Source organism: Triturus cristatus, chromosome 3_1 (genome assembly GCF_964204655.1).
Source record: "Triturus cristatus chromosome 3_1, aTriCri1.1, whole genome shotgun sequence".
Lineage (NCBI taxonomy): Eukaryota > Metazoa > Chordata > Amphibia > Caudata > Salamandridae > Triturus > Triturus cristatus.
In genome coordinates this window covers 617,680,797-617,707,127 of record NC_140583.1, presented here as the reverse complement: position 1 = coordinate 617,707,127, position 26,331 = coordinate 617,680,797, and positions in this window count along the sequence as shown.

Below are 26,331 nucleotides of genomic sequence, written 5' to 3'. Positions count from 1 at the left end.
TACACTCAGAACACACAATAGAGCGCGCTTAAGGCTAGCCATTCTTGCACGAAGAGCGCAATCGCTATTTACTCACACAAGTACCACTAATGACAAACCACAGACATTTAAACACACATTTAACCCACAGATCAACACTTAGGACAGAAACTAAAGACAGCCCACAGACTGAACATAAACCAAAATCAAAAAAAGGGGGGAGGTAGAGGGAAATGCTAGGTCCACCCTCCGATTTCATATTGTTGGACTTGGCCCTTTTCCCTGAATTTTTTCGTTTTTTTATTTCTTCCAAGATGGCTGCCACAGACCCCTGCTACTGCAGAGTGGTCTTTCATAGTAGCACCCTAGCTGCCAGGAGCTGGCTGGAACCCCACAACAATGTTGCGACACCAGCCCGCCTTTTTTGTCCCATAGGTAGAATGGGGAAGCTCCTGGAATGTGCTGGAACCTTCTAGAAGGGAGGTGTGGTTTTACTTTTGCCGCCTTGGCCAGAGGTCACCTGACCTAGGGCTACTTAAGTGAGGGAAGGAAATTTTTGTAGTTAGTTGGCCAGTGGGGTAAAGCAGAGCTGGAGAATCCACGCAGGAGTGTAGGCGGTAGGGCCTAGCCAGGGACTTATGCCTCTGAGAGTGACAGGATTTAGGTGCTGCCTCTTAAGTGAGTGAGGGATCCTGTAAAGCCCACTGATCTTGCCCAGCAGTAGGAGGACTCAGGGAACCTCTGCCCAGCCTGACTAGGAAGGACCTAGTTGCCAACTCACTCCCTACCCCCCTGTAACAGAACCCCTTAAGGGCGCCAGATACATCTGCGCCATCAAGACTTCCTAGAGCAACTGATTGCAGGAACTGAATTCTGAGACTGCGTGTCCCGACTGAACCTTGAAACTACATGCCTAGCTGATTGTGGAATCGCTGAGGATCAACCAGGTCTTAGCGCTGTGACCCCTGCGCTCCCTGACCTGGCCTGGGATCCCCGGCAGCGTGCTCCGTTGAGCGCGGAGCTCCCCGGCTTAATTTGAGCCCTCCCTGTGGTGTGGAGGCTGAAGCGCGCTCACCGCTGCGGCCCGGAGGCCGGAAGAGTGCCCCTCATCGTCGCGAGGCCCGAGGAGAAGCCCGGGGCCCCGTCGCTGCCGTCGCAGCTGTGGTGAAGGTGCGTGAGGCCGTGGCCGGCCCCCGTCGCAACAGGATCGCCTGCGGACTTCGGAGCCGGTGTGGACGCCTCCCGACGTCGAGCAAGGTAAGCCCGGAGGCTTGGGACTGACCCCGGTGCGCCCCCTACAGGCTGGGAGCCACACCGCACCCTGAGCCCGGGTTCCCTCTCCGTGGGAGTCCCCTGGTCACCACGACAGAGAGACCCCTCCGAGGGATTCGCCCTCTTGTTCCCCACTGACTGTTCAGAAGCTTGGTGCCCCACAGACTGCACCGAAGAGACACTTGAAGCGTGCTTCGCTGCTTACGAGTAATGCTATGTGCGCAGGGCCCAGCTCTGAAATATTCCCAGCTTCGCTGCTTACGAGTAATGCTATGTGCGCAGGGCCCCGCTCTGAAAGATTACACCCTTTGCTAGTTACGAGTAACGCTATGTGTACAGACCCCGCTCTGAAAGATTACACCCTTTGCTAGTTACGAGTAACACTATGTGTACAGGGTCCGCTCTGAAAGATTACACCCTTTGCTAGTTACGAGTAACGCTATGTGTACAGGGTCCGCTCTGAAAGATTACACCCTTTGTTAGTTACGAGTAACGCTATGTGTACAGGGTCCACTCTGAAAGATTACACCCTTTGCTAGTTACGAGTGATGCTATGTGTACAGGGTCCGCTCTGAAATATGGCCAGCTTTGATGATCACGAGTAACGTTTTGTTTGCAGGCGCTGCTTTGAACATTACATGCTTCGTTGTCACGAGTAACGCTTTGTTTGCAGGATCTACTTTGACATGCCACATGCCTCGTTATCACGAGTAACCCTTTGTTTGCAGGCTCGGATTTGAATCGTTACATGCTCCCTTATTACGAGTACCGCTACGGTGGTAGGCTCCGCTCACAGGAGTTCACTACGCCTTCACCACGAGTAGCGTCACGCTCACAGGCCCGGCTTAGTTGTCCCCTACCAGTGGTAGACGCCCCCTGAGGCGCCCAGGTTACTAGGGACCCCCGATGTCTGCCGGAATAATTCCTGAACTGCATGTACAATTCCTGAACTGCATGTACAATTCCTGAACTGCATGTACAATTCCTGAACTGCATTTATCTTTAACTGTTGGATAAACTTGAGTATTGCATAAATTATACAGTGTGGCGTCCCTTATTGTGTGGGTTCCCCGTTCCGTGAGAGGTGCGTGTTGTATGGTTGCTTTACACACAGGCCTGTGGGTGCCCAGCCGCTCGTGTCACGTTACCCCCTTAGGACCTGGAGACCCCAGGTCCTACATTGTTGGCGAGCGGTGGGATCTTGGGACCTGTGACCATACAGCACCCTTCCGTGAAGCGGAGGGCGCCACAATTAAACGCCTATTTTGTTCTAAAGCTCTGAAACCATTAATTGCTGCATTTATTGATTCCACTGTCCAGGCTGAGAGTGTAAGAATCCTGGGTAGCTGGTACCTGTCACCCATATCCTAGGAATTTCTTCCTTAGTATCTAGGTCCCCACCTGTCACGATGGAATTCCGGTTAGCTGACCTCGAGGGGTACACTGTAAAGCAACTGAGAGAGTTCGGGCAGGGGATGGGGGTGCCTGGGATGCGGAAGGCCAAAGGACCGGAACTCCGCACCGCCATTAGCGCATGGGTAGAGGCCCACCCAGAAGGGAGAGAGGATGAGGGACAGGGGGCGCCAGACACACCTCAAGAGGAGAGCGCCCAGGAAGTACTAGACATACTAAATGTAGATGTGTCTGAAAATGTGCCCCCAGGGAGACGTTCTGGCGCCAGTAGTAGGATAGGGTCTAGTAGGAGCGCGTCTCCAGAGGAGTATGAGGACAGGAGGGAGGAGAGGCAGTTAAAGTGGGAGCTGGCCAAGTTGGAACAAGAGAGAGAAAGGGAATTGGCCAAATTGGAACAAGAGAGAGAAAACAATAGATGGGCAATGGAAGAAAAGAAGATGGCGCACAAGCTTCAGCTGAAGGAGTTGGAGCTGCGCGCTATCCAGTTAAAGGCGTCCAATATGGACAATGGTGGCAGCGTACCAAAAGATCCCCAGGAGTCAAAATTCTATTTATCCAAGGATGATATCACCAGGGTGTCTGAGGAGGCATTGGGGAGTGACCCTGAAGGAGGTGGTGCAGGGATCTTCCAACCCAGCGAGGTGGGAGAGGTGGCGAATAGCCCAGCTAGGTCCCCGGGAAGAGAGAGGGTTGTATGGCCTCACGACCTATCCATAGAAGGAGTGAGACGGGGAGGTGTCCCGAGGTGCCCCAACCGCAGTCTCAGGGCCTGGAGAGTTCCGTAAGGGATCCCCAGGTTGGGAGCCTAGGCTGTCCTGATGTGCCGCTCGGTGAGGGAGAGCCCCTAGTGTCAGGAGGACCCGGGGCGACTGTAATCAGAGCTCCTGAGGTTCTGGGGTCGGCCCAGTCGCAGGGTTTAGATCCTGGGCTGGGATGCCAGGTTAAGGGGTTGCCTGACCTGGCGGGTGGGGCATCTTTTACCAGTGTCCCCCCAGAAGTGTCTTCCAGGGGTACTTCTCCTGTTGGGAGGGTGCGGAACTCTGGGAGGGGGTGCAGGGGGAGGGAAGACTCGCCCCTGGCACCGGTGCAGCCTAAGGGTTTAGACCCTGGGCTGGGGAACCAGTTGAGGGGTCAAGGCCCTGGACTGGGGAGAGAATGGTGGTCTGAGGGTGCCTCGCATGGGAGTAGGGTGAGGAACCCCAGAAGGAGGAGGAGGGGAGTGGTCAATGGGCTCTACAGGCCTGGGGCTACTACACCCCACTCTGCGAAACCACAAGGGCCAGAGACAGCTGGATGGCCTAGGGGCCGGTCCTGGCCACAACCCGCTAGGGAGCCCCAGTGGGGTGGCTTCCTTGGTCCAGGGAGGACTGAGAGAGAACCATCGGGTTCCATAGTGTCCACCTTTTCTCGCCCCAAGCAGGGAAGCCCATCAAGGCATTGATCGGTCTACCCTGGCTTTTGGCTGGAAGGGGGTTGTGTTGGACTTGGCCCTTTTCCCTGAATTTTTTCGTTTTTTTATTTCTCCCAAGATGGCTGCCACAGACCCCTGCTACTGCAGAGTGGTCTTTCATAGTAGCACCCTAGCTGCCAGGAGCTGGCTGGAACCCCACAACAATGTTGCGACACCAGCCCGCCTTTTTTGTCCCATAGGTAGAATGGGGAAGCTCCTGGAATGTGCTGGAACCTTCTAGAAGGGAGGTGTGGTTTTACTTTTGCCGCCTTGGCCAGAGGTCACCTGACCTAGGGCTACTTAAGTGAGGGAGGGAACTTTTTGTAGTTAGTTGGCCAGTGGGGTAAAGCAGAGCTGGAGAATCCACGCAGGAGTGTGGGCGGTAGGGCCTAGCCAGGGACTTATGCCTCTGAGAGTGACAGGATTTAGGTGCTGCCTCTTAAGTGAGTGAGGGATCCTGTAAAGCCCACTGATCTTGCCCAGCAGTAGGAGGACCCAGGGAACCTCTGCCCAGCCTGACTAGGAAGGACCTAGTTGCCAACTCACTCCCTACCCCTCTGTAACAGAACCCCTTAAGGGCGCCAGATACATCTGCGCCATTGATGCTGAGACTGCGTGTCCCGACTGAACCTTGAAACTACATGCCTAGCTGATTGTGGATTCGCTGAGGATCAACCAGGTCTTAGCGCTGTGACCCCTGCGCTCCCTGACCTGGCCTGGGATCCCCGGGAGCGTGCTCCGTTGAGCGCGGAGCTCCCCGGCTTAATTTGAGCCCCCCCTGTGGTGTGGAGGCTGAAGCGCGCTCACCGCTGCGGCCCGGAGGCCGGAAGAGTGCCCCTCATCGTCGCGAGGCCCGAGGAGAAGCCCGGGGCCCCGTCGCTGCCGTCGCAGCTGTGGTGAAGGTGCGTGAGGCCGTGGCCGGCCCCCGTCGCAACAGGATCGCCTGCGGACTTCGGAGCCGGTGTGGACGCCTCCCGACGTCGAGCAAGGTAAGCCCGGAGGCTTGGGACTGACCCCGGTGCGCCCCCTACAGGCTGGGAGCCACACCGCACCCTGAGCCCGGGTTCCCTCTCCGTGGGAGTCCCCTGGTCACCACGACAGAGAGACCCCTCCGAGGGATTCGCCCCCTTGTTCCCCACTGACTGTTCAGAAGCTTGGTGCCCCACGGACTGCACCGAAGAGACACTTGAAGCGTGCTTCGCTGCTTACGAGTAATGCTATGTGCGTAGGGCCCCGCTCTGAAATATTCCCAGCTTCGCTGCTTACGAGTAATGCTATGTGCGCAGGGCCCCGCTCTGAAAGATTACACCCTTTGCTAGTTACGAGTAACGCTATGTGTACAGGCCCCGCTCTGAAAGATTACACCCTTTGCTAGTTACGAGTAACGCTATGTGTACAGGGTCCGCTCTGAAAGATTACACCCTTTGCTAGTTAAGAGTAACGCTATGTGTACAGGGTCCGCTCTGAAAGATTACACCCTTTGCTAGTTACGAGTAACGCTATGTGTACAGGGTCCGCTCTGAAAGATTACACCCTTTGCTGGTTACGATTGACGCTATGTGTACAGGGTCCGCTCTCAAATATGGCCAGCTTTGATGATCACGAGTAACGTTTTGTTTGCAGGCGCTGCTTTGAACATTACATGCTTCGTTGTCACGAGTAACGCTTTGTTTGCAGAATCTACTTTGACATGCCACATGCCTAGTTATCTCGAGTAACCCTTTGTTTGCAGGCTCTGATTTGAATCGTTACATGCTCCCTTATTACGAGTACCGCTACGGTGGTAGGCTCCGCTCACAGGAGTTCACTACGCCCTCACCACGAGTAGCATCACGCTCACAGGCCCGGCTTAGTTGTCCCCTACTAGTGGTAGACGCCCCCTGAGGCGCCCAGGTTACTAGGGACCCCCGAAGTCTGCCGGGATAATTCCTGAACTGCGTGTACAATTCCTGAACTGCATGTACAATTCCTGAACTGCATTTATCTTCAACTGTTGGATAAACTTGAGTATTGCATAAATTATACAGTGTGGCGTCCCTTATTGTGTGTGTTCCCCGTTCCGTGAGAGGTGCGTGTTGTATGGTTGCTTTACACACAGGCCTGTGGGTGCCCTGCCGCTCGTGTCACGTTACCCCCTTAGGGCCTGGAGACCCCAGGTCCTACACATATGTAATAAAAAAATCCGAAATCTCAGATTGAGAACCTAGCAGGAAATGACCGGTCAAATGTTGGCGAAAAACAATGGAAGGAAGAAGGAAAAATGTACTTTCTTGAGTCCGCTCATTCACCAGGGTTTCCCCACGGTGACATGCTTCATCATAGGGACCATCTCAACCCGCTACGGGTTGAGGCGTGCTACGACTTGCGGAAATATGTAGGAGCACTGTTGTGAGACTATGTGTGGTGAAGTGGTGTGTATGGAATGGAGTGAGTATATCTAACTAGTGGGCTTAATAACTTTTATTCTTGCTCCTAGTTGATATATTAAAAAGGGGTGAGTCCCTAGAGGGTCTGGTTATAATGAGTCAGATGTCCCTAGTGGGTGTCTACATGTTTCACTTGACACCCACTAGGGACATCTGACTCATCTGACTATCTTGGAAAACATTCTCCTATTTGAGCTTCCAGATCCACAATGCGGATGCTTTTGTGAGTTCCTGTAGGGGTGTCATCAGGGTAGTCAAATTCAGGATTAAACTCTCACGGTATGTGACCATACCCAGGAAACTCTGGACACTGGTCACTGAGGTCGGAGTTGGGGCGGGTCGAATGTCTCTTATCTTTGTGGGGTCGGGTGCGACTCCTAACACTGAGAACCTGTAGCCAACAAAGCTGATGTCTTGCTTCAGGAACTAATATTTTTCCTTGTAAAGCATCAACCTGCTAAAGTCAGCATACTGAATATATAATTTTATTAAAATCAAAAGATCTTGGTCAATGCCAGATATGAAAAAGCACATAAATGAATTAATATATGAAAAGGGAAAAGATGTCAAATTAGTTTATGCAGTGTCCTATCTTCCTCATCTCAGTCCTAACCTTTTAAGCGTTCCTGCTCACAAGACAGTTTTCCTCTAGCATTAAGTCTTACCCCTGTTTTGTACTTTCATGTAGAAGAAATGCAATTACGCTATCCTTTCTTTCTCTCTTTTTTTGGAATAGTTTTTACTTATGAGAATGTAGTTATACATTAAAATTTCCTGTAAAAAAACGAGAGAAAGCTTCCCCCTATTTTAGAGCTATGCCTTTATTATTCTTTTTTTATTTATATTGCTTTGCTAGAGCGAGCAATATTATTGTGTTCCGCTTTGATTGCTCTAGTATTGGGTGGAACTCGATTTCATGTGGGATTTGTTCTGTGGGGTAGCCAAACAAATTTGGCGATCCTGCTCCCTTCTCATGCTTACCTTTGGTGCCTTTGCTGAGCCAGGTGAAAGGCAGCTGCCAGGGCATCTTGCTGAACACTTTCTAAGGAATTGACAGAATGTTCCAGGGCTATTTTTATACCTCATTCACCTGGTTTGGAACAAGAGGTTAGTAGCCCAGGAGGTATATAAACCCTGAAGAGTAGAATGTGGCCAAAAGATCCTGGAAGTTCTCCCAGCAGAAATGCTGATTTAATCTCAATTTCTCAAAGTGATCTTTCGGAGATTATTGACCAGGCAGTTGATACTGCCTTGCAAATGATGTTGAAAATCTGGAACCGAAACCTCTTAAGGAAGAGTTAAGAATGGGTACCAGTGGGTGTAGGTAATGAAACAAATTAGAGACCAGGTTAATTTTCCTTATGATTGACCTTTAGCCAGCACAGCTGATTTATTTGCACCTTTAGGTCCTGCTCTTAATGATGACCCCTTACACAAAGCAGAAAGAGAAATTATGTCTCATAGATGAAAGGATATAGAAAACACAGGATATCCATGTTATTAGACAAGAGATATCCAATAGTAGACTTTGAATCTAAATTTCCTCAGATGATAATGATTAACTCTCTGTTGGTCAGTATGTCCTATTCTCTGGCTACAGCAGGTTCTTAACCATTGGACCCAACTAATAAAAAGGTACAGGGTGCTTTAAGTAGTGCTAATGCAACTACACATTTTGAATTCTTTACACTAACTTACGTAGCACATGCTTCACCATTGCTGATTGTGGACTTTCACCGTTTGACACCATGCTGAATTATGATGATTATACAGAAAAATAAGGAAATATGGAACGGACGGTAAGATTTCTGTCAGACACCAACAACTTGATGCTGCATGTTCAGCTGCAACTTCTGCAGGAGCTGTTATGGTGTGCAGACTGTGTAGCTAAGACGTTGGAAAATGGATTCAGCTCAAGGAGATATAATGTCATACCAATCATTTAAAGGACAGAAGACTTTGCATTTGAAATTGTATGATATTTTAAAAAAATCAGCAGAAGACAATAAGTTGTGATAACCTCTTAAGTTGCAAAGGACCAGATCTTTTTTGTTTCACATACCCCAGCAACAGTACAATTTAGCTAAACAGAAAGTCCTTTCGTGAGTAAGCTTAGGGTCAGGGTGCTGCATGCGGAGACACCTCCCAACTAACTAACCAGGTTGCATCCTCCAAAACATCGAAACTCTGATTATGCTAAGTTCAAGGTGCTACTTTTGGGTGCTTGGTTACAATACTTTGTTGACAGGTGGGAAATAATGCTACAGATCAGTTGGTGTTAAAAGTGGTCTCACAGTAACATCGGTTTACCTATAAGATTACCTTTCCGAGGAGCGTGGTTAAGCCGCTGAGGAAGGTAGCAGCGTAAGTGATGAGCTCCAGCAGCCAGCCCTGTGCAGATGGTATCCTGGAGCCCCCTGGAGGCTCCTGAGCCCAGGTGTTCCCGAGCCCGGGAGCAGTTCGAGGATCCCCAGGGGAATGCAGTGATGCAGGGACTATGGGTCACTTAGGGCCCGTGAGACAGAAATGACTGGGCTCAGACTGTGGCCTGGCAAGATGGTGCTGGCAGGCCATGCTCTGGGCCACAACAAGTCACAAGTTGGACACCGGCGGTTCAGAGGGAGTAGGTGACCACCTCCAGAAAGCCAGAGGGATGCCCATTAGGGGCCACAGGACTCAGCCCAGAGAAACAGGCCTGTGGTGTCATCGAGCCCTAGTGCAGACCATCACAGGCAGTCCCATGGATCTGGGGAAGGCCTGAAAAGGCAAGGAACGAGTACCCTGCATTTGTGCAGATAGTGGCACTCCAACAGCCCTGGCGGGCATGATCCCGAGACGTTCAGTGTGGCTTGGGGTGGTGCGCTATAGTAGACCAATGGGACAAGACAACGGTGGGCAGGTTTAGCCCCCCAGAGGCTGCGGGTTAGGAGGAGCAGCCGCTAAGGTGAGATCTGTCCATCAGATCGGAGAGGTGAGAAGTAGGCGGAGGGTTCTCATGCCTGTAGGGTGGTGGGGCAAGTGTCCGGTTGAGGTCCCTCGCACAGACCGGGTCGATGAAGGTGGCGTGGCCATCTTCCAAAGTGGCAGGCGGGGCCAGAGGAGGGGAGTTGGCCTGGGTGCAATACCCTCTGCGTTTGGTGGCTCTGCCGTGATCATTTTCAGATGCTCATTGGTGAGAAGCAGCTGCTGCCAGACATGTGAAGGCCAGGGCCATAGCAAGGGTATGCACCAAGACACTGAAGATAGCCACCCGAAGCTCTCGGACATGGTCCCCCGGAAAGGGTCCATGGTCTAGTGACTCACACCGTCCTAGAGAGTGAATAGGGGCCCTGGATCTAGGGCTCATGTGGACTGACCATAGGAAACTGGCAGAGAGAGTGGTTAAAGCAGGGCATGCAATGACTTGCCTGGAACTGAGGATCGCGGAGGACGATGTGATGATTCGTGCTCTACAGTAAACTGTCACCTACTAGAGAGAAAGGATGGAGGATGCTGAAGGCCGCTCCAGGCTAAATAACATCCATCTGGTGGGGATCCTGGAGACAACAGAAGGCCCAAGTACAGAGTTGTGCTAACAGGACTGGCTCCTAAGAGAGATATTTGAGGGGCAAGGAATCAAACATGTTTACAATTCAGAGGGCGCTCAGAGTGCCTGGACAACCACCTGCACCAGGGGCACCCCCAGACCGATTGTGGCCCAGCTGCTCAATTTCCATGACCACGACCACATTCTACAAGTGGTGCAATTCTACAAGGGGGACCCTTGTGAAAATCTATTCTGCCTATACCACTGCTGTCCAGAGGCAGTGAGAAATGTAAAGGAAGTGTAAAAGCACCTCCTGTCACTGAATCTAAAGTGCGCTTTGTTTTTGCCGGCAAAGTTGTGCATTTGTGACAATGGAGAGTCACACTTCTTCCACACAGCATCAAACACATGGGACTGTTTAGAAGTGAAGGCATGCCTGCCCCATGACTCCCGTAAGCCACCCAGAGAGTAAGAGTGGCGGCATCAGAGATTAAGAAGGACTGCGGTACAGGGGCTCAACAGCAGCCCTGACCAGCACCCAGGATGAGATGGAGAGGGCCAAAGTGATGGCAGACATCCAGCTGTGCCATTCCTAGAAGTCGGGCAACAAACAGGCATGGTTAGAGGCATACAAGGACACCACCGAGAGGAAAGGACACCAGATCAGGCTAGACAACAAATACAATGGCTACAACTCACCTAACATCCCCGGGCCTCACCCTTTTAGGGTATTATTCTTGACTATTATTGGCATGGGCAGCAAGCTTAAGAGGGAGGCAATGTGGAAATGCCTAGCAAGGCAGAAGCCAGGCATAATTCTCCTTCAAGAGCATCACCTTGCCGGGAACACATGCAGGGTACTAACTGCCTGCCAGCACAAGCAGACTTTTCATCCAGCTCGAGAGGGGTGGGCAGATTGACCCACCGATTGCTTCCCCTGCAGGTCACCTTAACTTGGATGGAAAGACCCAAGGAATCAACAGAATGGGGGGATGGCTAGCGGTGGTGCCCGAAGCCTTATTCCTGATTGGGGGGACCTTAACTTAAATCACCAAGGTGAAATTGACAGGATGACAAAAATGGGGTAGAGGCTGGGAAGGCGTGCGTGTTTGGCATCCTTTCTGTACACCATAGTATTGGAGGGCCTGTAGTGGGAGGAACACCCAGGAATGCAACAACACCCATACAACTCCAATCAACTGTGCTCAAAATCCAGGCTGGATTACGTCCTAATCCCAAAACATTAACTGGGTAGGTTTGGGCACACCACCATCCTAGCACGGTGCATCTTGGATCACTTACCACGGACTATGCACTTCCTGACAGATATCCGGGGAACACGGGGAAATGGATGCTGGACCCTTTGGACCTGACCGTTTGTGACACCAGAAAGCTGGTGGCCGAGACCCCGATGCCTTATTGTAAGTAAAATACAGGAATGGTGGATTCAGATATCCTCTTGTGGGAGGCCTATAAGAAGGTCCTGCATGGCCAACTTATAGCCCATGTCGCAGTCAAATGTAAAGAAAGGGACCTTCAATGTCATCTGACACAATGGGAGGTCCAGCCCATAACTGACCCCGCCCCAGACCTGCCTGGCAAGATAAGGGGGGGACGGAGGAGCTGCACCACACGATACACCAGGAGGTAAGGAAGATGTATAGGGCGAAACAGAGTAAACTCTAAATCAGTAACAAGACGTGCAGAAAGCTAGCATGGACTGCCAAAAGGGAGGAAGGTCAAAGATGGATTACCACAATCAACAGGGGGGCCTGAGGGAAAAGCAGAAACCTTAGTAGATATAGCGCAAGCATTTGCAACTCACTTGGAGGACCTCTACCGACCCGGGGGAGGAGGAGTGCACTGATATGAGTAGTCTTGAGACCTTCACTGATGAAATACTGGTACCTAGACTTCAGGAAGATCTGAGTGAACCCCTTGATGCGGAGTTATAAGAACTGGAATTGGCTGATGCCATAGGCCAGATGAAAAGTGGGAAATCCCTGGGCCCCAATAGCCCCCCTGAGCTGTTCAAATGTATAAAGTCCCAGATAGTGGCCCACTTAGTTCAATGTTCAACAGGGCCCAGCAGGAGGCAGCCCTCCCCCAGGACCTTTGACGGGCGACGTTAGTCATGATACACAAACAAGGGAAACCCAGAGAAAACTTCGCCTCCTATCGCCCAATATCGCTCTTTAACCTGGAGACTAAAATCCTAGCAAAGGTTCTGGGCAACAGACTCCTACAGGTGGTCGACATGCCGGTGGCCCCTGATCATTCTGGCTTTTTACCCTACAGGGTGACAAGGCCTTCGAAGGTTGGCTGGATGCCTGGCATTCTGTTACTAGATTGCTGAGTAGGCTCTTCGCCTCGTCCTGGATGCTGAAAAGGCCTTTACTTCCCTGGAGTGCCCCTACCTGATGGCAATACTGCGAAGAATGGGGATGGGCAGGAGGTTTATGTCATCAGTGAGCTTGCTGTATACAGACCCGGTGGGGAGGGTCAAAGTGAATGAGACATTCTATAGGGAGTTCCTCCTCAGCATGGGCACCCGACAGGTGTGCCCACTGTCCCCAATATTCTTCGCAATGGCGATCAAACCCCTGGCCTGTTGGCTGGATATTGATGCACTATTGAGGGCATATGATGGGACCCCGACTGGAAAGATGTTGTATCCATGTAGGAAAATAGGATCTGTTTTCGTGGTTAACCGCAATGTTTGCTGGTGTCAGTATGTTCTTTTGACTAGCATGGCTGGAATACTGCTAAGAGGACCCCAGCTACTGTGTTTCCTCCCTAAATTTGTCATTGTAAGTACTTTGGTACCTCCACCATTGGCTACTGGTGTACCCATATAAGTCCCTAGTATATGGTACTAAGGTACCCAGGGCATAGGCACACCAGGGTTCTCCCATGGGCTGCAGCCTGTATTATGCCACTGATGAGAGACCATTCAAACTGTGACTACAGTTCTGCCATTGTACCCTGTGTAAGCTGGTGCTGGCACCACTTATGACAGATATCAGTTTCCTTTTATCTGAGGTCACTGCACTTAAAATCTATATGTCACCCCTAAGGCAGGTCTTTCAATCCTGAAGGCAGGGTGCTAGGTTATAAGTGTTAGGATGCCCTGCATGAGCAGGACACCCACTACAAACCCCAGAGTAGATTCTCCGGGCTTGGTAAGTGCGGTCAGCCATTTTTATACATTTAGTGGCCATGCGTCATTACGCGATGACTAATTATATATTGGCTGTGCCAAACCTAGTATCAAAGTTGGAATCATACCTCCAACACCGCTCCCAGTGTTGAAGGTCTGATTCCATGCACTGGGGGGCTGCTGTCAACCCTAGACACAATTCTGCCCCCCTGCTGCTGAGGTGAGCAGGAGCAGCGGAAGATAGAATAGGTTTCCTGTCACAAGGAGGTGTGACCACCTCCAGACAGGACTTAGTATGTTGGGTTGGGCCACCAGACTGCTTTGAAGGTCACTTTAGGTACCCTCCTAGAATACAACCAGTTCTTGGAGCCCTTGGCTCCAGCTCTGGTGTGAAACTGGACAAAGGACATTGGATTGTCCCCCCCTGTGTCCAGCCCCTCCTCTGGAAGGGAACACTGACTTGTCCTAACCCCTTTCCTAGGGCATGAAAGGGCTTACCTGTGGGTAGATCCTCAGATTCTTCGTGGGACAAGACTCATGCCTGAAACCACATCACTCTTCGACCATCTGGACTCTTGGACTTCGGCTGGAACCGAGACTGCATCACAGAAGACTCCTGCTGCTCCTGGTCTCGCTTTTCTGTAAGTTTTCATCGTCATCTGTGTCTGTGCTTCATCCAGGATCTTTTTTTTTTTTTTGCTATTTTTAAAGCGCGCAAATACCCATACAGGTGTCTCGGCGCTAGTGATCAGAGAACTCCTTACTCTTGAGGGTGGTTAAACAGAGGAAAAAAGCCATGTTTTGAGGCTCTTTCGGAATTTAAGGAGGGTGGGGGCATATTTGATATGCAATGGGAGGGTGTTCCATAGTTTAGCAGTGGCTGTAGTGAAGCACCTGTCTCCCCAAGTGGCCTTTTTTGTCCGAGGGACAGACAGCATACAGGCTGTAGAGGATCGAAGTGTTCTGCGATGCTCCAATGGATGAAGAGCTACTTTTAGGAACTTAGGCCCTGGGTAGTTAAGGGTCTTGTAGGCTATGCAAAGAGCCTTGAATTTTATTCGGCTCCTGATTGGGAGCCAATGGAGCTTTTTGATGTAATGGGATACTGATGTGAATTTGGGGATAGAAAGTAAGATTCTGGCAGCCGCGTTTTGAACGGTCTGGAATTTATTGAGGACTCCTTCTTGCGCATTAAGAAGCAGAGAGTTGCAATAGTCCGTTTTTGAAAACACTAAAGTACTGATAAGTGTTTTGCCGGCTGACTGAGGTAGATATGGAAGAAGTTTCTTGATTTTTTTGAGTGTATAGAATGCAGATGATACGACGGCATTGGCGTGGTGGTGGAAAGTCAGTTTATTGTCGAAGGTGACTCCCAGGTTACGAACCTTAGTCACCGGTTGGGGGGGGGATCCCAGCTCCGGTGGCCACCATTGTGGGGACCATGCTGGTCTCAAGCTCCCAAATGTCATCACCTCCGTTTTATCAGAGTTAAGCTTGAGGCAGTTTGATGACATCCAGGAGCTTATTGCCTTCATACCTTCCTGGAAGTTGGCTGCCACGCTGGCTCCGTTATTGTACACCGAAAGCACTAGTTGCGTGTCGTCGGCGTATGTGGTCAGGGCAATACCGTAGGATTTTATCACCCTCGCCAAGTCCGATACATAGATATTAAAAAGCGTCGGACTTAGCGAGGAGCCCTGTGGAACGCCACAGGGGAGAGAGAAGGTCTGGGAGGTGAAATTGCCCATTTTGACAGTCTGAGGCCGATTGGCGAGGAACGAAGCAATCAGGTCTTTAGCTGTTTCTCCTATTCCCAGAGCTGCGACACGGTCGATCAAGGTAATATGATCGACCGTGTCAAATGCAGCGGAGAGATCTAGGAGTATCAAGACGGCTGATCCTCCCTTGTCCATGGTTGTTCTGATTTCGTCCGCGGCTTTCAGTAGTGCCGTCTCTGTCCCGTGTCCCTGCCTAAAACCGAACTGTGTGTCGTCTAGCAGATTGTTGTCATTGATGTATTTTGACAGCTGCAGGTTCATGGACTTTTCAAAAATCTTTGCCGGAAATGGGAGACAAGCGATAGGTCTATAGCTTGCTGGGAGAAGAGGGTCTAGCTTAGGTTTTTTCAGCAATGGCTTTATGATCGCTTCTTCCAGACTGAAGGATATATTCCTGTTGCGAACATAGCGTTGCATATGGTGGATAATGAAGGGGAAATTGCTTCCGGTATGCGGTTAATAATAGAAGGGGGACATGGGTCAAGGGGGGAGCCGGATTTAGTACTGGCTACTAGACGTTGAATAAGATCTTTATCTACGGGGTTGAAAGATAATAGAGTTTGCGAAGTGCTAGTAAGGGGAGGACTCGAAGATGGTAGGGGGGTAGATCGTGAAAAAGTCTGGAAGATGGAACTGACTTTTTCCTCGAAGAAGCTGGCCAAGGCATCGGTCAGTGATTGAGAAGCCTCTAAGGGCGGCGTCGGGGGGTTGGATAGGGTGGTAACTACCCTGAATAGTTCTCCTGACGAGTTTTTTGCCTGATTAATCTGAGTGATAAAGTAATGACTTTTCTCGGTGGTTATCGCTCTTTTGTAGATAGCGAGGGCATTTTTGTAGTTGGATTTGTCTGCCGGGCTGTAGTTGCGCCGCCATTGTCTTTCAAGGTTCCTGCAGTATTGTTTCTGCATACGTAGAGCCTCAGTGAACCATGGGGCTGAAGGTGTTGTTCTATTTCGGTGTGATGATTTAAGTGGGGCTAGTTTGTTACAGGCCATGTCTAGGTTGATCAGGTAGTTTGAAGATGCTATGGTAGGGTCCTGCTCAGTGGGGATAAATTTGTCCTGTATCATCTCTGCTAATTGTGATATATCAATATTTTTCCAGTCTCTGTATGTTGAACGAGCTGGTGCAACGGAGTTCGATTTAATGGAGTTTGTTTGCACTGTGAAGCAAATAGCTGAATGGTCTGTCCAGATCAGAGGGATTATCTGGGTGATATTTACAAGAGGACTGTTTGTAAATATTCCGTCTAATGTGTGACCAGCCCGATGAGTCGGGGAATTAATGAGTTGTGTTAGGCCTGCAGCTTCAAGGTCTGCAATAAGTTGCGTGGTATCATGGTTATTTGAAATCTCAAGATGAAAATTGAAGTCACCTAGTAGCGTGAAATGGGGGGCATCAGCGACTGCTTCGATTAGACTACCTATGTTAGCTAAAAACTTAGCTCTTGAGCCTGGAGGGCGGTAAATCAGCATTCCCTTGAAGGATGATTTTGCTGATAAGCCTAGAGTGAATGTGAGAGACTCATATTCTGAACATATATGTGGTTTAGTCGAGAGTTTGAAGTGGCTTTTATAAATTATGGCAATGCCGCCACCTCTTTTTATTGGTCTGTCAAGTCTGCAAACATTGTAGTTGATGGGAGTGGCTTCTGCAAAATCGGGTCCTGAGGCCTCATCGCCCCATGTCTCGGTGACAAACAGTAGGTCAAGTTTGTACGCATCGATCAAGTCGGCGATTTCTGTTTTGTGTTTGGGGAGGGATCTGGCGTTTATTAGTGCTGCTTGTATTGAAGGTATGTTGTTTATTGAAGGATTGCCGGAACCTTTGATGCAAGTTGGACATAGGAGTGGGCCTACGATATGATTGGAGTAGCTTAAATGAGGGAGTATATGCGGTTGATTCGCTAAGTGTCTCAGTTGTCGTAATTCATCGGTGGAATAGGTTAATCTCACCGTGAGTGTAGGAGGCCGTGATGCTGGAGTTGCAGGGGGGGTGGCCGTTGGCCCGTCCTCGGCGCGGACGAGCGCAGACGAGCTTGCCTTATGCGCGCCTTCGGCGCGCATTCGTCGCGCCCGCTGCGCTCGTCCGCTGCGCTTCCGGTTGCAGCACATTTTTATGTTTACGAGGATGGCATAGGAAGTGGGCGTGGTCAGGTGCTTGGTCACGTGATTGGGCGTGTCCGCTGCTGTGAGGCGGCGTTGCCCTGGCAACAGTATGCCGTGTCAGCCCTGGATCGGCTGAGCGGTCTGCAGCGAGTGCGCTAGAATCAGGTGGGAATTAGCAGTTTTAAAAGCAGTAAACAAGAAGTACAATTTTAAAACATGAGCGTGCTAACTCCCGGCTTCCGCCTCAGGAGTGGAGTTCTTTGAACGCGCGATCTTGGTCAGCGCGCGCTCAAATAGAGCTAGTGGGCGTGGTCAGGTGATTGGTCACGTGATTGGGCGTCCGCTGCTGTGAGGCGGCGTTGCCCTGGCAACAGTATGCCGTGTCAGCCCTGGATCGGCTGAGCGGTCTGCAGCGAGTGCGCTAGAATCAGGTTGGGAATTAGCAGTTTTAAAAGCAGTAAACAAGAAGTACAATTTTAAAACATGAGCGTGCTAACTCCCGGCTTCCGCCTCAGGAGTCTTCAACAGACCTGTGGCCAACAAGGACACCCGAAGTAATCTCCATTGAGGTGCAGGAGTCACTACCCTGCATCTGTAGGGACCGCAACGAAGCTGGCCGGTCTGCTCTCCTGATGTCCCACGGACTTCGAAAGGCCCAGCAACACAGATGGTGGTTCTGCAACTCCCTCGAGGCCTGACCTGTTTTTGCTGCAATTTTGAGGCCAATATCCCTTGTCGGAACCGCTGGGACCAAACCCTTGTGCACTGTGTCAACTTGCCGTTGCCATGGCTTGTTGGCTCTGCACTCCAGAGATCTTCGGGCTACAAGATCCTCCAGCTTCCAGCATCTCTTCCTGCCAAGTACAGCATCCTCACTGCATCCTCTGCACCATGGGCCTTCATCTTTGGTGAGCTGCTAGAGGTCCTCTTGCGACTCCTGTGCCTTTAGCCTGTGCATATTTTTGAGGGTCTTTTGCTGCTCCACTGGGACCCCCTGCTTTTTCGGGGCCTGCTCCGACTCACTGGGAAGGGGCCTTTTCTCCAAAACTGCAACTGCGACTTTCCCGTTGACCTCTATCGGACACGCAACTGTGTTTCCACCCTGCACACAGCCTCCGTGGGGTTCCTGGGTACCTACCTTGGGTGTTTATTGGATCCCCAGCTCCTCTGAGTCTCCTGGTCCAAGTTCCGACTTTGGTCGCAGTTCGCATTCTGCTTTTTTAGTATATGGTTTGTTCTCCACTGTATTTTGTGCTTACTTACCGAAGTATAATTAAAGAAGTATTGTTTTTTATCGTTATATCTCCAGGTAGGAGATATAACAAAGTGTTAGTGAGTGTTGTGTAATAAATAGACATATTTTTATATATACACTGTGTGGTTCTTTTTCGTTTAACCCACACTATATGAAAAATGGAAGGGGACCTGGGCAGACTGGAAGACGATGAACGGGCAGCACCCTGTAGGTCCCCCTGAGAGGAAGCTATACAAGTTGGATTTCCACTCATCCAATTGAAAACTCCTTCACAGGGCCTATTATAGAAGATCGTGACTACTCCATATGGGGAGGGCTGAAACAGACTTGCGTTTGAGGGGATGCAGGCAGAAGGGCACCCTAATTGATATCGTAATTTCCCTAATATTCAGATGTATTGGGTGAAATTAGGGAGGTTTTTCTCAGAAGTCTTAGATTGTATACTGGAGCTGACCCTGCAACTGATTGCCTTGGGTAGCTAGGGTGAGCAGACTCTAGACCGCTACTCCCTTATTTTCCGTAACACTGCAGTGATGGTCGTGATACGTGATGTGATCAGATAGTTTAGCCATGGGGAGATGCCAAGTCAGCAGACCTGGGAATCCAATGTGGACTGGTGAATGCAATCTCAAAAATTGGTGTATCTGGTAAGCGGCTGCCCCAAGAAGTTTGATCAAGTATGGGGGGCTTGGCAGCATGTACAAGAGTAAATTCGCTGAGGGAGACTAAATTGAAATGGTATATGCTGATGGGTGGTTGTAAGTGTTATTTGATTATATATCTCAGCCCAGCAAGGCACAGGAATGTGTCACAGCCAGCAGATTCTGATATACTTGTTCGATATGCCTCATGTCAAATCTGTTCACCCTCTCTATGTGTGATGTTAAGGTCAAGGAATGGGATTGATTGTTTTTATCCCATGTCAATGTGAATTTTAAGCCGCCACAATTTTTCATTAAGCCAGTGTAGGAAATACTCTAGGGTTTGTTCAGTGTCCTGCTAAATCATGAAAATGTCGTCTATATACCTCTTCCACTGTTTCATACCAGTATGGAAGGGGTTGGTGGCGGACAGAAAGTGGTTCCCCTCCAAGGAGTCCATATACAGTATAGCTTGATTTGGGGCAAAAACTGGCCCCATTGAAATACCTTTAACCTGTTGGTAAAATCGGTCCTCGAATATGAAAAAATTCCTGGTTAGACAAATCTCTAGGAGTTGAAGTATGAAGTCAGTGGGAACTGGATGGGGTATGTATGCAGCCACGCTAACTCCAAGACTTATTATTATCTCACTCAGTCACTTACTCCTTCTCACTGCACCACGTGATTCATTATTTCCACTGTTTTTTACCAATGCGTCTTGATAATTCTTTGAAGCTAAAATATTTTTGTTCAGACTAGCTTGTGTTCTCTCGAGGCTGTATACAGATGATATACACCCCCCTAATTTTCTCCTTATGTCTTCTTCCTCCCTTCTCTTGACCTATGTCTAATTTACAGTTATCTTAGGCACTTATATACAGGCATGCTAATATAATGTCTTGAAGATGATCCACGCATTGTTCACTTGGATCGAAACGCCGTCGACACATTAAAACGCCTCATGCACTAACTGTGATGTCATTATTAACTGTGTAGAGACGTTACTTGCGATTTGTTTCTTAAAATTCATACTACTTGTCAAAACAAACCGTAAGTGTTGCCTGAGCCTCACTTAAATGTTCTCCCTATTTTATTTATTTATTTATTTATTTATTTTCTAAACTTTTAGAGCGCGAACAAATACCACGAATGGTGTCTCGGCGCTGGGCAGACAGAGAGGCACTTCCTGTGCATTATTGAGTGAATAACCAAGTCTTCACTTGCTTTCTGAAGAGCAGCAGTGAAGAGCTGTTTTTTATGTGATGGGGCAAGGAGTTCCAGAGCCTTGAGGCAGCTACCAAGAAACGTCTGTCTCCCCACGTGACTGTTCTCACTCGTTGAATGCATAGGGATGCGGATGAGGCAGATCTTAACGCTCTCTTGGGAACATACAGCTGCAGTGATTCCCTAAAAAAGTCGGGTCCTTGGCTATTCAGTGCCTTGTATATAATACACAAAGCCTTGAATTTTGTTCTTTTTTTTACTGGGAGCCAGTGCAGTTGGTAGACGGCGGATAAAATAGGCGCGAACTTGGGAGTTTTGGTCAAGATTCGTGCAGCGGCGTTCTGCACCATTTGTAACTTTTTGAAGACCTGCTCCTGAGCATTCAGCAGAAGCCCATTACAGTAGTCCACCTTGGATAGCACCAAGGAGGACATCAGGGTTTTCCCTGCAGACAGGGGAAGGTAAGGTAGTAACTTTTTCACTTTCCGTAGCGTAAAAAAGGAAGAGGAGACTACTGCATTGGCATGATTAGTGAAACTTAATTTGTTGTCAAACAACACTCCTAGGTTTCTGACCTTTGAGACTGGGATGGGTGGGTTGCCCATTTCCGGTGGCCACCAGATCGGAGACCAAGATGGTTTTAGGTCTCCAAACACCATTACCTTGGTCTTATCGGTGTTCAGCTTTAGACAATTACTGTCCATCCAATGACTGATGGCTCTCATGCCCGTCAGAAAGTTGGCTGCCACTTCGGTCCCGTTTTTATGCACTGCTAACACCAACTGGGTATCGTCGGCGTACAAAGTCACTCCCATTCCGTGGGTTTTAATGATCCTCGCCAAGTCCGACACATAGATGTTAAAAAGTGTCGGACTCAGCGAGGATCCCTGGGGGACTCCGCAAGACAGCACAAACATTGGTGAATAGAAATTCCCCATCTTTACTGACTGTTCTCTGTTTGCATGCTTGTGTAGTAGGATGCAGGCTTGTGTCCCACTTTTCAGTATTTTTGTTTGTTTATATCCCAAAAACTTGCTGATTAATTAAATATTGAACCTCTGTCCGGCTGGATAAGTTAACCAATACAGCACTGATTGTGTCTATATTAATTTGTTACTTCCTATCCCTACCTCACTAGGGACCATTGTAGCACAAAATAATTGATTCCCGAGGTCCCTGGCTGACTTTACTTGGGTCCCCTTGTTGTTTGAAAAGATCTTGAATCCAGTGGCACAATCAGCATGGTAAGACACAACCCTCACCAGCTCGCTGATTTCGATAAGGATTTTTTTTTTATACTCAAATTTTATTATTACAGAGAACAATACAGCATAGGTAAATCATACCGATTGATGCAGTGGAATATTTTCAGTGTGGTCATGTACAGAGATACTTGCTGCCCCCATTGCGAGTGTGTTCTCATATACAATCATAGTCCGGGAAGCTACAGGGTGTACAATTGGTTCAACCATTTGCCCAGACCCTTGTGTGCTTGGTTGGGCAACCTCTCGCCTCGAAGAGTGACTTCTCCTGAAATACGCACCAATCCACTATTTGGGGGGGTCAGACTGTATCCATGACGCGGTGATGTCCCGCTTGTCCACCAGGGTGGCCGTGCCTAGGAAAAGCTTATCTGGTCGGGACCCATCTAAGCCATCTATGACGCCCAGGAGGGGGTTCAGGAGATTGTGTGGCACATCCCAACCCAGAACACCCGTGAGTGCATATTTCTATTGCTTCCCAGTAGGGGGTGATGCGGGGGCAGGACCAGACCATATGGTGAAAGTCCGGCAGTTCTAGGTCGCAGCGCGGACAGGGCGATGAGGGTCGCAGGCCTGCTCTATGAAGCCGGTCAGGGGTTAAGTAGGCATTGTGGAGGGATTATAGCTGGATCATGTGAAGTTTAGCTGAAATGGTAACGGTCTTGAGGGCCATTAGGGCGTCTCACCAGTCCTCGTCCGCTAGGGGACCCAGCCACCTCTCCCATCGGTGTCTCAGTGAGTCGAGTGATGTTGGGCTGTTATTGGTTAGGGAGCAGTATATCCACGAGACCCAGCCCTTTTCCAGGTCCCCCATCATGATTTGTGCTTCCATTGGACTGAATTTCGGAAGAGCCGTATCCATTGTTAGGTGTGTGCTGAGAGCATGGCACAATTGCAAGTATTTGTAAAACTGCGAGCGTTGGTGGGTGTAGCTGTAGGTCTTGAAATGAGCGTATGTGGTCCCCTGCCCAGACGTCCCTCAATTGCAATATTCCAATAAGGTCCCAGCCTTTGAATCCCTCCAGGGCGCGCGCACCTCCCTCAGCCAATTTCCCTGCCAAAGGGGTGTGTGTTGGGTCAGTTTGGTATCCCACGGGGTGTGGCGTGCAGCCTTCCGGACCTCCGTACATAATGGTCTGGATTTGCGGGAGTCCCAGGTCTCTTAGCTGGAGCCTATAGGCTGGATCGGACCAGCCGCCGGTAAACCAGTCATGTAGGACAAGCAATCGGGTGGCTAAGTAGTAAAAGTAGTGATCAGTCATCCCCATGCCCCCGTCGAAAGGCGGGATCCGGCTATGAGCCAGAGCTATGCACGGCCTCTTGCCCCCCCACAGAAATTTGTGGCCATATTTATTTATTTATTTATTTGAAAGGTTTTATATAGCGCTGGCTAGACCCGGGGGTAGCAGAGTGCTTTACATGTGCCAGTCGAAGCACTCTCGCGAAAGATGGAGGGGCACCAAGGTCGACTTGGCAGGATTGAGACTCAAAGGTGTGGAGGACAAAGAGACACCTGGGGCCGAACTGTGCCGAAAGAGAAGCACATCTTCTGCGTATAGTGCAATTTTGTCAGTGTGGGGGCGTTCCCACTTCCAACCCTGTATCTGAGCATCGGCCCGAATGGTGCAAGCTAATGGCTCCATCATGAGGGCGAACAGAAGTGGGATGAGGGGGTATCCCTCTCTAGTAACCCTCTTAATGGGGAATGCCTTCGAGAGAGTCCCGTTTATGAGTACCCTCGCTCATGGTTTGGAATAGAGGACCTGGACAAGACAGCGGAAGGACTGGCTCAGTCCCATTGCAGCTAACACATCGTCGAGATATTGCCAGTCCACCGTGTCGAAAGCTTTTTCGAAGTCGACCAGGAGGAGTGCCAAGTAGGGAGTGAGTGATAGGCAGTGCGCCAGGGCCTAGTGTAAACGCCGCAGGCAATGTCTTGTACTGCATGCTGGCATGAACCCGCATTGGTCCAGGTGAACCAATTTATTTAGGATCGGTCGTAGGCTTTGAGCCAGGATCGTGGGGTATATCTTAATTTCTGTGCTGATCAGTGTGATTGGACGGTAGTCCTCGCTGGTGGGTGAGGATGGCTTGGTCTTAGGGATGACCACAATGATTCAGGGGAGAATGTCCCTGTCTCCGCAACTTCTTGGAACAGCGTGAGAAGGTGGGGGACCAAAATGTAACCATATGTGGCATAGTATTCCTGGGGCAACCCGTCGGGCCCTGGTGTTTTTCCAGTGGCAATCAGAGAGATGGCATCGCTGATTTCTTCTGGGTGAAGGGGAGCTCCAGGTCAGCAGCCTCACGGTCAGTGAGGCGGCGGAGATGAACATCTCCTTCGGCAGCCAAGTCATGAAGCAAGGCTACAGGCCTTTGGGATGAGTATAGCTTGGAATAATAATTGGCAAAGGCTTTGGTTATTGCGACTGGCGTTCGGTGGGTGACATCAGAGAGATCCCGCACCTCTGGGACAATACGGTTAGCTAAGGGGTAAGACGCAAGCCTGTAGTATCTTCCCGTTCTTGTCCCCCCATCCATATACTCTGGCAATGGAGGATCTCCATAGCAGCATGGCTGACTCGAGTGAAATTTGCTTGATCTCTTCCCTTAGGATCAAAAGTTGCCTATCTCCTGGACCGTCTACGCCCCCCCCCCCCCGCTGAGGACCACTCTCCAGGCAAGTTGCCTCTGCTTCGAGAAGGGCCAGCCAGCTGTCTTGGGACCGTTGCTGTGCCTTAAGCTGGCCCCTGGTGAAGCCTCGAATAGTGGCCTTACTCTCTTCCCAAAGGGTTCCGGGAGAGGACACAGAGTCTTGGTTAGAGTGGAAGTATTGTAGGAGTTATTTCCCTATTGCTTTTTAAAAATTTTTGTTCTGAATCAACCAGGGGTTCAGTCTCCAGATTGGGCGTAGCGCGCCAGAGGAGTCCCCTAAGTAAAGGAAGAGGAGAGAGTGGTCCGAAATGCCCCGGGGAAGAATACTGACATCATGTGTGTGCTGCTATAAGTGCATGTGTGTGGTGTGCTGCTGAGGTGTGGGTGTACTGGGTTTCACGGGGGTTCCAAACTCTCCAGATGTCACAAAAGCCCAGGGTAGTCGCTCAGTCAACCAGTCGCCTTGCCTGAGAGATTCTGCCAGGGCAGGGTATACCTTTGGTGTCGAGGTCTGGGCCCATGACTGCGTTAAAGTCGCCCCCTGTCTCGCCCAGGGGCAAGGCGGAGACGACCTCCGCGTTCTGCCTCAGTGATGAGGCGAGCGTGGCGGGTGGGACATATATTGACACTAGGTTTAGGGTGTCGCCTCTTAGCGTCCCAGATAGGGCCACAAATCGGCCCTGGGAGTCTTTTGTTACATGGTTGGGTACGGAGGGGAGGTTGCTCTACAGAAGGATCGCCACCCCTCTGGAGTCCCGCTCAAAGCCAGAGTGCCACACCCCATCAAACCCTTGTCTTGCTAGGAAGGGACTGCTAGAAATACCCTTCTTCACTTCGAAAGTTTCCATCCCAGAAGCCAGAAGGATGGAATTCCTTTCAGTCAGTTTCTGCGTTTACGCAGAAATTGTACCTCCATCAAGGATTATCTCCACAATGCAGAGATCATGAAACAGAAATTCATTGATAGAGGGTATCCCACAAGGCTGGTCAGGAACGCGATTAAAAGAGCACGTTTCTACAACCGAGACTCCATGTTTCAAAGTAAAAGTCAGGAATCGAAGGATAAACTTGTCTGTGTTACCAGACATTCTCCTTTCAATAACAAGATCAGACAGATTGTAAACTCTGAGTGACACCTTTTGAATTTGGGCGAACAATCATTGGCCCTGCCCAAACCAGTTTTTGCCTTCCGCAGAAATAAGAACCTTAGAAACTTACTGGTCAAAGCGAAGATCTCTGACCAGAAAACATGGCTACAGAAGTCGATTGAAGGAACATCCCCGGTGAGGGGCAACCACAAATGTGGCACATGCCATGCCTGTGCCAATGCCATAGTTGACATTTCTTTCTGCGTGAATGGCTTCACTGCTGTCCTCAAAGAGATGACCAACTGCAGGACATCCAATTGTATCTATGCGATCCAATGTCCCTGCCCGCTTACCTATGTCGGCGAAACCTCGAGAGAGGTTAGGATTCATATTGGTGAGCATAAATCCAACATCAGACGGCTCAAGCATGCGGCTCCTCTGGTGGACCACTGGGCGGAAAAGGATCACAAGGAGGAAGACCTAAGATGGACTATTTTGGAAAAGATACAGTCTCAAAAAGGCACCAACCCGGACAACTTGCGTAAAAAACGCGAAGTTTTCTGGATTTTTGTCCTTGACACTAAGAACAAAGGCCTTAACGAATCCCTTCCATGGGAAAATGCTATTCTATAAGATTTTTTGTTATCTCTGGTTTCATATTCTGTATATGACTTTTTCAGTTTATGATTTTATATTTATTATTTATCTATATTTTCTCTCATTATATTCCCCTTTTATATTTCTTTTGACTCCTTCGATTTCGATTATATGTTCTACATTGGCATCGTCTTTTTTGATTTAGTATTTCTCATTCATGTTTTTGACCTCTCTAGATTGATTTATTGAATTTGCTATTTACCATATGGAGCATGTTTTTTGGCCGTTCATGCCTTGATTTCATTTTGAATATTTTGGTTTTTTCACATTTATTGGTCCGCGATTCTGGTCCCAATTTATCGTTTTCCATCAGCCTTTTCCATTTAATTGTTTATTAGTTATATGTTTTTGATTTTGTTACCTGGTTCCATTGGTACATGCTTGTCGAGTTAAATTACTTAGGCTTGTCTATACCAATAGACTTCTCTCTCTTCTCT